Source organism: Neophocaena asiaeorientalis, unplaced genomic scaffold, assembly GCF_003031525.2.
Source record: "Neophocaena asiaeorientalis asiaeorientalis breed wild unplaced genomic scaffold, Neophocaena_asiaeorientalis_V1.1 scaffold1097, whole genome shotgun sequence".
Classification (NCBI taxonomy): domain Eukaryota; kingdom Metazoa; phylum Chordata; class Mammalia; order Artiodactyla; family Phocoenidae; genus Neophocaena; species Neophocaena asiaeorientalis.
The window spans coordinates 619,724-630,227 of record NW_020174697.1 but is presented as its reverse complement, the minus strand read 5'-3'; positions in this window follow the sequence as shown (position 1 = coordinate 630,227).

The following is a 10,504-nucleotide window of genomic DNA, read 5'->3' as shown; positions in this document are numbered from 1 at the left end:
GTGGAGTGGGAGTGGGTGCTTGTCTTGGGGCATTTCTTTTTTCATTAGGTAAGCACTTCTAACCCCTCTGAGTTTCTCTAAATGGGGGCTGGAATCGTCAAATAGATGTCTTGCTATGGGGAGACCTAAAGTCAGCAGACATGTTTCTTAATGCAGTCCTCCAGCTTAAAGAGAGAGAAGTCCTTAGATATCCAGAGTGTTCGGTGTGAAGCAGGCAGTCTGGGGTTCTAGAACAGGAGACTTCCCTTGGGGAGAGGAGAATGAAAAACCCTCTGGTGTTCTAGGAGAGACAAGGAATTCTAGTCAATGGGACAGTCCCAAGAGCAAAAGCTCATTCGGTGGAAAATGTCACGCATTTCAAGTCGGTGGGAAGAGAATGGATTATTTAACAAATGGTTTGTGGATATCTGATTATTTTGGGAAAAAAGTTAGCACCTCATGCCATCTGCCAATGTAAATTCCATAGTTAAATCCTAGTAGCCTGATGAGTCAGGTTCTTGGTTGCAAACCACAGAATCTAATTGGAACTAACCGAAGCAGGAAAGGAGTTTGTTGGGAGGCTATTGGGGATCTCACTGTGACCGTGACTATGTTAAAGAACCAGCCTCAGGAAAAGGGTAGGAAGCAGGGGAGGCAGGCACAGTCAGGATCATGCCAAGGATGGGCTTGCCCGGGATGCTGTGACTGCATGGTCCCCTCCAGAGACTTAACTGCTGCTCTTCTGCATGTCTGGCTGCTGAGATCTCCAGGAATAATTGCTTTTCTCCCCTGCAGTGCTGTACCACTCAAGTTCCAAAGTCCAGCGGGAGAGAGGGCATCTGACTGGCACACCCTGGGCCATATCCCTGCTACCAAGCTGCTGGTGGATAGAGAAAGGGAATATCTGCCTTCGCGTGTCTTGGGATTTGCTTCAAATCATCAGAGTGCTTGAATACTGAGCAACTCAAAATAAAAAATGTCCAAATACAGTTGCTGATGTTTCCTGAGCACAGTCAATTTGCTATACATATTCCCCTTGCCCCACTCCCTACCCTGCCCCCTAAGCCTGGGATGGGGGTTCCTTAAGGACTCTCTGGATGCCAGTCCCGTTTCCACCCTTCCAGCCAGAGATGGCACCCTCATTGCTCTACAGATTCTTTACATATATTATTTCATTTAATCCTGAAAACCACCCTGTAAGTTGGAAACTATTATTATCTCCACTTTATAGTGGAGGAAGATGAATATGCCCTCGGTCACAGGGCTAGTAAGTAAGGGGTGGAGCTGATTTTGGTCCCAGCTCCATCTGACTCCAGAGCTAATGCTTGCACGTATACACTCTGCTCCAGAGTGGAAAAGAACAGCAAGCAGTAAGACCATAAGCAACCTAGAAGAAAATAGGGGAATATTCCTCTGGTCCTGAGAATAGGGGAAGTCTTTCCAGACATAAAGGTAAACGAAGGAACAATAAAGGACATGAAAATACAGATTTGGCTATGTAAAACTTCTGCATTTAAAAAATAATAACACCACAAGCAAAATTAGACGGCAAGGAGTATTTACAACATATGACAAAGTTTAAGTATCTTTGATATATAAAGAAGTCTTACAAATCCACATGAAAAAGACAAACATCTCATTAGAAAACTAGGCAAAGGGCACGAATTGGCAATTTGCAAAACAAGAAATACTAATGGCCATTAAAGTAGGAAAAATATTCAATATTGCTAAAGAAGTGCAAATACTGAGATACTGACATACAATTTTTTACCCATCAAGTTCACAAACATATATGTATACATTTTAATTTATTTTGGTAATAGTTATTTAAATAATACTATTTTAGGGAAGTTTAGGGAAGCATGTTTAAAAATGTTTAGGGAAGCATGTTTAAAAAATCAGCTTGATTGATGGATACTTTAGCTACAGTTAATGTCCATTTAAATGGTACAGTTTAATGAGTTTTGGTATATATATCTACCCGTAAAACCACGGCCACAATCAAGATACAGAACATATCCATCATCTCCAAAACTTTGCTTTTAATAGTCCATATCTTCCCCCATGTCTCTCCCCAGGTAACCATGGACCTGCTTTCTGTCACTATAGTTTTGTTTGTATTTTCTAGAATTTCATATAATGAGATTATACAGTATATAGTATTTTGGTCTAGTTTCTCTCACTCAGCATAAATGTTTTTGAGGTTCATCCACATTTTACCTGTATCAGAGTTTATTCCTTTGAATTTCTGAGTGGTATTTCATTGTAATAAATATACTATTAAAAAATTATTTAACCGGTGATACTTATTTGGGTTGTTTCCAGGTTGCACTGACTGGGTTATTGTGAACAAAGCTGGTATGAACATTCTGGTAGGAGTGTAAACTAGTAAAATATTTTAATAGGTCAATTTGGTTCTGTGTGTCAAAATATTAAATATATTATATATATATATATATTTTTTTTAAATATTAAAAATACACCTATCAAAATTACATGATGTACAAGGTTTGCTTCAAAATAATCCATTGGCAGGAAGAAATAGGTGAAGGTGTAGGTGAAAAAAGATCAGCCATCAGCTGATAATTATTGAAACTAGGAGATGGGTACATGGGGGTCTGTTTAAACTATTTTACCTTCGCGTATGTTCCAATCATAACATTTTAATACTCATACCTCATGATCCAGTTTTTCGTAAAATCACATATGCACAAAAGACGTCCATAAGAAATTATATTTATAATAATGGAAAAAGCTAAACGATCTAAATACCCAACAAAAGAGTGGGTAAATAAATTATGGCACATTCATTGAACAGAATACTATGAAGTCTTTAAAAATCATGTTTTCAAAAAATATTTAATGACCTTGAAAATTACAATATACATTTTATATAAAAAATGTAGGTTACAGACCAGTTATATACAGCATGATTCCACTTTATTTAAAATATATAGTAAAAAAAAATATATATATATATAGTAAAATACAAAGACTGGAATGTTAATGATGGTAAGCTATGTGGTAGGATTACAAATGTTTTTTATGATCTTCACAGTTTCCTGTATTTTCAAAATTTCTACAACGAGCATGTGATACTTTTATAATGTTTGTTTTTAATGAAAGAAAAATAGTATTTCTTTTTCCTCTGGTCTTTTGCATTCTTTTGAACTCTCTTCCCTTACAGTGTCTTAGTTTTAACTCTACAAGATCCGTAGAACAGCTTTTTTTACATTCCCACAGACCCAAAGTAATACATTCTCAAAACTAGATGGAACCTTAGAGACTAAGACTGATCCCATTTTTCAGATGAAGAAACTGAAGATCAAAGAAGGGAAGTGACTTATTTAAGGCCAGCCACACAGAAAATGGGTGTCAGAGTCAAGACTAGAAGTCAAGCCCCCTGAGGCCAATTCTAGGGATGTTTCACTGCCTTCTGGAAGGGATCCCAGGTAACCCAGCTCCTGACAGGGAGCGTGACTGGACATTCTTGAATAGGAGGCCCCAAAGATAAGACACCTGCCCTGACTTCTAATCCTGATCCTAACCCTGGCTGCAGACTGAACCCAACCCCATTAATCCAGGCCTCAATGGACCCCTCAACTCCACACGCAGACCAATTTCCCCAGCCCTGGCCAGAGGCTGAATTCAGATCTGTGTTGCACAGGGAGCCTTTTCTCCACCCTCACCCTCCATCATACAAATCTGTATGATGGAAAGGCTGACAGGGGCAGAATATAGGTGAATCGATACAACCTCCTCCCTTCAAGGGTCAAGGGCAGGACTCTCCTATAGGCAGGCAGGCAGGCAGGCACCTTTTAACTAGAAAGACAAAGGCAAGTCCAGGGCTCCAAAGGAGAATACTCAGAGCCAGCGTTCTAACTTGGGGAGAGTCTGGCTCCTCTTGAGAACACCTCTCCTATCCGTCCATGTGGCTCTCTGGGGCCCTCAGCCTGCTGGATCAGAAAGATCAGGCCCGGAGGCCTTTCCCGGGGTCCCCGAGTTAGCTGAGGGAAGGGAGCGGCCCAGCGGAGGGCGGTTCTTGAAAGACCTTTGGGAAACAGGGGCGGGGCGCAGGGGTGGGGAGTGTTGAGAGCTGCTGGAGGGGCGCCAGAAAAGATCGAGGGAAAAGATGCGACACGTGACGCCTGGTTAAAGGAATTGGAGCTACAGGAAGGAATGGACCATCCTCTCTTCACCTTCATTCCCGGAAACTCTGTCAGAACTCCGTCGTGTTAGGAACCCCAGCGGAGGGGACTGGGACTCCCTCAGGGATAAGGAGTTCGCCAAAGTTGAAAAGGAATTTCTCTTCCTGCGAGATAATTGGACCAGTGCCTCAGTTCCCCCTATCTGTACAATGGGGCAGCAATAGCCTTCCGGGCCCTTCCTCCTTGGGGAGATAAATGAAAATGCATAAGAATCGGGTACAACGTTGTTGAAGCATCTCTGGTTTCAGGCTCAGCTGGGAGGGAGGTACACGTCACACTAAGAGAGTTATAATCCATTTCGGTGCCTTTATTGACAGGCACTGGAAGGCTGGGCATTTAGCTTAGGCCTTTTTAAGGGCTACGCCACAGCTCCTCGCCCCCGCCCTCCTTAAATTTCCAGGGGTGGTATTGGGAGGAAGGGAGGGGGCTCAACCCTTGCCTCTCCATCCTCCCTGGCCCAGCAGGGGAAACCTATTCCAACATCACTGCTCAAAGATTAAGGCGACCCCTCAACGTTCAGCATCTTGCCAAGTGGAAAGAATTCCTTTGGGGGCATAAGGTGGCCCCATCTCTGAGTCTGTGGAACACTGTCGTCCAAAACTTTGCTGTTTGGAGTTCCTGAAATCTGGAAAATGAGCTGTCTCTTTCTAGCTGTAATTGTGTGTGTGTGTGTGGGTGTGTGTGTGCGTGTGCGTGTGTGTGTGTGTGTGTTGGGGCGGTTTGTGGGGGAGAGGGAGGTGAAGTAGGTAAAGGGGAGGGAAATTGTAGGTAGTATTGCAGGTATTAACCTGCCCAATAGATTTTGTTTCCCCTCCCACAAATGCTTAGAAAAAAAAAAAAAAAAAAAAAAAGACCCGCAAAGCCAGAGAGGAGCTTCAGGGTGAATCTTCTGTGGTTTAAGGCTTTTCAGACCCCGGTTAGCCCTCTGCCCACCTGAGCAAATTAAAGATAAGGATGATCTTCATAGAAAAGATGCCAGTGGCAGCAAAGCTACAAACCCAGGTGACAACATGGAGGAAGCAAGGACCATGGGAAGAAAAAGGAAGCTGACCACGTGTCTTTCTTGAAAAACTTTCCTTTATTTCTCTATAGCCAAAACTGTGAGCTCAAGGGGCTTACAGTGTGGGCAAGGAAACAGATTATAAGAAACTAGAGAACAAGGCAAGAGAGCAGAGCATCAAGATTCAGGTTAAAAAAAAATCAGACGGGATGAAAAAGTTGAGAGGTGGTCAGAATCAGGGAAGGTTTCTGGGAGGAGATGAATCTTGAACCTCGACTTAGAAAATTCAGGTATGGAAAGAGGTAGGGAGGGTATCAGACTAGAGGGACACCACGAATCTGAATCCATGTGCGGTGGGGGGTGGTGCAAAAGAACAAAGGCTGCAGAGAGCAAGGTTTGTTCAGGGAGGCAGCATGGCTGAAGAGGAGGGTGCTGTGTTGCAAGGTCATTGTGCAGATCTGAAGAGAATGTACTGTACTGCGGGGGGTCAAGGAAAGACATGTTGTTTCCTTTTGAGAACACTGGGAGCGGGGAAAGAGACTTTGTCTCCCTTTTGGGAACACTGGCCCCAGGCGATGTGGGAGAGGCTTCCACAGTTTCCCCAGCCCTTGGGACACACACAGCGCTCAGCCCTCTGACCCCTTGTACCCCCTCTTCCTTCCATGCTTACAGGGCTAAGGGGTGATTTATAAAATAAGAATACTGACCCCACAAAGATCAGTGTAATTATTTTACAATCCTACTGTGAACATGCAGGTTGCTGCGTGGGTGTGCATGCGTGTGTGCGTGCACGTGTGTATGCACGCTACAGTGCAAGGACACACACAAAGCATGTCTTGCATTTTGTCAAACTGAAGCAGAGCAGGTGGCAGCCTGCTTGGCACTCTTTGAGGCAGGCTGCACAGCATAGCAGAAGAGCACAGAACTTAGATTTGAATCTCAGCTCTGCCACTGTCCATCTAGGGGACCTAGGTAAGTCCCTTCACCTCTCTGAGTCTCGTTTTCTCATCTGCAAAATCAGGATAACAGTACCTCCCCCAATACGGTGAAGGTGAAATGAGATCAACAGGAAACCACCTGGCTCATAATAGATACTCAAGCATGGACAACTTTTTATATTAATTACCCAACTCCCCAGGCCCACATCACCCCCCACCCCGGGAACCTGCTGTGCAAGCCTGAATTCCCACCGTTTCCCACCAAGCCTCAGCTCCTTTGTTGAAAGAGCTGTTCCAGGCAGTGCTAGGCACTGTTTGTGTGGGATGCAGGACACAAACATGAAGCAGAAACAAATGTGGCAAAATCTTGATATTTGTGGAATCTAGGTGATGGGTGTGCATTGTGTTATCTAGTCCTTTGTGTGGGTTTGAAACCCAAAGTATAAAGTGAAGCAGAAGCACTCCTCAGCTGCAAAAAAGGTTACATCTATCCCACAGGAGAGCAGCAAGCCAGCAACTAATTTTTATGCCAGGCAGAATGTGCAAGGAGGCCCTCAAAGAGGGACTACTGAGTGCTGCAAACCCAGGCGGGTGGGCGGGAAGATGACTTCACCTGGGGCACTGTGGGCAGCTTCCCAGAGGCAGGGGCAGTTCAGCTGGTCCTTTGAACAAGAGACTTTGATTTGCAGAGAACAGGGTTGGGGGCCTGGTTACAGTGGTCCAGGCTCAGAGAACAGTTGCCAACTGCATAGACTCTGGCATAGACCTGACTGGTGTGCTTTGAGAACTGCAGTCCAGTTGGGTGTGGCCGGAGGGAGAACACATTAACCCCCGAGTGCTCAATAAACAGTTGTGGAGAAGGCTGAATTGATCAGGTTAATCTGTTCTTTGCTAGTGAAGGGCAGAGCCAGGAGGGGGCCTATTTCAGAGCTCAGCTGGGAGATGTGGATGAAGGAGCATGGAGCTTGAGGACTGAACTGGTTCCTGGGGTGTGGGGTTACTCCGGGTGTAGAACTGGAGGGGAGAGGGTGAGTGCCTGGGGGCGGGGTGTTGGCTGGGCCTGCTCAGGGCCAGCAGAATTTTCAAGGAGGCAAAACAGAGCAGCATCACGGACAACGAAGGGTAAAAGTTCTCTCCTGCCCATGCCACCTCAGCCTGTTGAAGGCCCAGAAATCCCCTGCCATCTGTTTGCATTCTTTTCTAGGCACCTTGAGGATTTTTTTTCCAAGTTAAAGAGGCTCCTATGCAACCACAAGACCTGGGGAGGGGGTGGCATGTTAAGCCAGTACTAGCTTAACTCCTTACCTGTGCAGAGAGAATTTTCTAAACCAGTACTTACCAACCTTCCAGACTGAGAGCAAGACTCTCTTGAAACAGGAAGGGACAAAGGGAGAGGGGGCATCAGTGGAGCTGGCGAGTGAAGAGGGACACTCCATTTGGCTGAGGACAGACCTCCTTGGCAGGTGACAGGGAGGAGAGCGGGCTTCAAAAGGAGAGGATGGGTCAAGAAGCAAAGGCCAACAACGTTGTCGAGGTCACAGTTATTTCTCCTGAGCGTCCTGTGGTCCCCTCCCTGCCCCCTTCCTCCTCACTTTGGCCCCTCTCAGTACTGTGGTCCCCACCCGTCTTCACACACAACAGGAAGAAGGCAACTGAGAACAACCCAGAATACTCTCTACAGGATGGGTCTGGTTAGCTGGGGAAGGATGCCCAGGCCACTACCAGGCTGGTGTCCACCTGGGAGAGCCAGCTTAACTCAAGCTTCTTAGGCAGGTGCCAGGACAGAAGGCCCTAGAATCCAGCAACCCTGGAACAGGACAGTGATCCTTATGGGCTAGAGCTAATCCCGGGTTAAAGGGATGGCCTTAAGAAGTTGGAATTAACCAACCAACAGCATCCCTTTGCCAGCTATATTCGGGAGGTTCTGGGGACACCAGGGGTCCATGTTCACCTTTTATGGCTAATATCTAGCAACCAAAATCATTTATTGTTCATCTTCATTGCTGCCATTTTTGGAGTGTATACCATGTGCTAGTTACTTTATTATCATCAGTAATAGCTAAAAGGCGTGGAACACTTACAGCGTGGCAGGCTCAGAACTTGACTTGTATTATCTCAGTTCATCCCCACAACAGCCCCGTGATGGAGGTACTGTGCTGGTCCCCATTTTACAGAATGGAAAACAGAAGTTCAGAGAAATGAAACAACTTGACTCATTGAAGGCCACATAGCGAACAACTGGTAGAGGCAGGATTCAAACTCAGTATGTGGGTCTCCAAAACCCACATACCATGTGCTTCAGCAGCCCGCTCCACAATCTCCAGCGTGCTTTGCTGCCTTGCTCCTAACTAGCGATGCCTTCTCCCAATTAGTAGATTAGTCATGTGTTGACACTTCTAGTCTCAGTCTAATGGCTTGTTTATTTAACTGATGGATGCTGCTCCCCATTTGAGGCCATTAGCATTTAAACAAAACAAAACAAAACAAAACTGTTGAGGCTGGCATAGTGACACTGTGTTTACTGTTTTTCTCCCAGTGTTAATTGTATTTTCCAAATATGTATTTTGATGTGCTAACGGTCCCTAAAGAGAACATCGGAACAGTTTAGTAATCTCCTCATGTAACTCCAGCCCCACTCCCCTTAATCTCCTTAGTGAGGGGGACAAATGGCTTGGGGACCAGCCTTGGCTAGGATGGGGAAGAGGGATGGTGACTGTCCCATTCTGAATAATTAGGGGGCAGAGAGACTGGGGCTGGGCTAGCAACTCTGTCCTTGGAGGCTAAGCCCTGGAGCATCCCCCCTCCACACTTGGGGAGGGAATTTCGTATTTCTTTCCAGGACAATAAGAACATCTGTGCCAAGGCAGAGGAGGAGGCCGGGCGCTCCGAGGCATCTCTGCCCGAGTCTCTTGACACTGTCCGATTGTTACTGTTTCAGTTTCTGATTGGATCACTGACCGTGTCCATTTAGAGCAGGCTGGCTTGGGTAAAGACAGTGTAGGGCTGAGGAAGGACAGAGAGGACCTGTCCGACTGGGGGTGGGGGTGTGAGTTGGGCAGGGAGCTGGACTGACTCTAAAGTGACCAGGTTACAAATAAACCGCTGCAAAGTACAGGATCAATCTTGCATCCATAAATGGGAGGAAGGAGCACTTCCACTGTCCCTCTTTCCCTGGGGTTGATTGCTGTTGATCGGGTCCAGTTTGTTTGTAGCCTCCTTACTCTGACACAGTGGGGTTCAGCTTGACCTTGGGGTAAATGGATGAGGAGCTTCAGGTTTGATCCTTATATGGGACAGTTTGCTTTACAGGGAGAAAAAAACTGGCTACTTCCTTCCTCCCAGCTCCAGTTGCAAACTGATGGGAGTTAAAGTGGGGAGTTTACGGCTCCCTGCAAACCCATTCCCAGTACTGGAAAGTCACATCACCCAGTGTGTTCTGATGAGTGCAGCCGGTTCTGGCCCTATGAAGTCGGCCTGGGACTGGGAATGAACTAAGGCAGCTCCTTATTTTCTTCCTTACTCGGGACATCCAGCTCTGGAACTGGGAGTTCTGAGGACCAGGAGGAGGTAGGCATCTGCCTCCTGCATAATTAGCTACATCAGACTCAAAAAACATTGACGGCCCATCCCTTTGGGCATCATGCTGCGCCTGGCACGAGCTAGTAATCCCGACCCGGTCCTGGCCCTCCCGAGTTTACAACCTTAAGTCACACGATAATGACACAGATCCCAAAGGCGGGCAGTTAACAAATAAATCCACTTGTCCGCCAATCACAAGGGATCCATTGAGGGAGCCACAGAGACAAACAGGGCCCCCTTCAAAGAGCTTCCAATCTGGTGGGTAAATAGGTAAGACTGAGTGAGGGCTTGGGGGAAGAGGTTCAGGCGAGGAAACGCGGTCAATTTGGGTATCACCGAACAGACTGTTTTAGAAAAAAGTGCCCATTGACCTGTGGCTGGGTTTTCTGTTCACTTGAGCCGCGCCTGCCACCCCGGACTGAGGTTTAATTCCAGTCCTCCACGCGCGTGGGGTGGATACAAAGGGCTAGAGGCAACGTAGCTCTGCGCCTGGGAGGCGGGCAGCCCGGGACTGGGAGGCGGGGGCCGAGGCGATCCGCGTGGGATCGCCCCTTCTCCTTGGGTGGTCGGGGCGTGTCAGTGGCCCTCACCTCTCTGGGCCTCACGGTCCGCAGCTAAGGTCCCTCAGGGTATTTTCGGGACAGTCCCCCTCCCACCCCATCCCGCTAGCCGCTAGTCCCTGCTGTGCACTGCGCGCTGGTGGCACAGGTTTGGGGCGGGAGCCGGGAGGAAGCTCTGGGTACAGTCATCCCATGCGGTAGGGTCGCAGCGTGTCCCCAGGGCGCGCCGGCCCGGCCCCG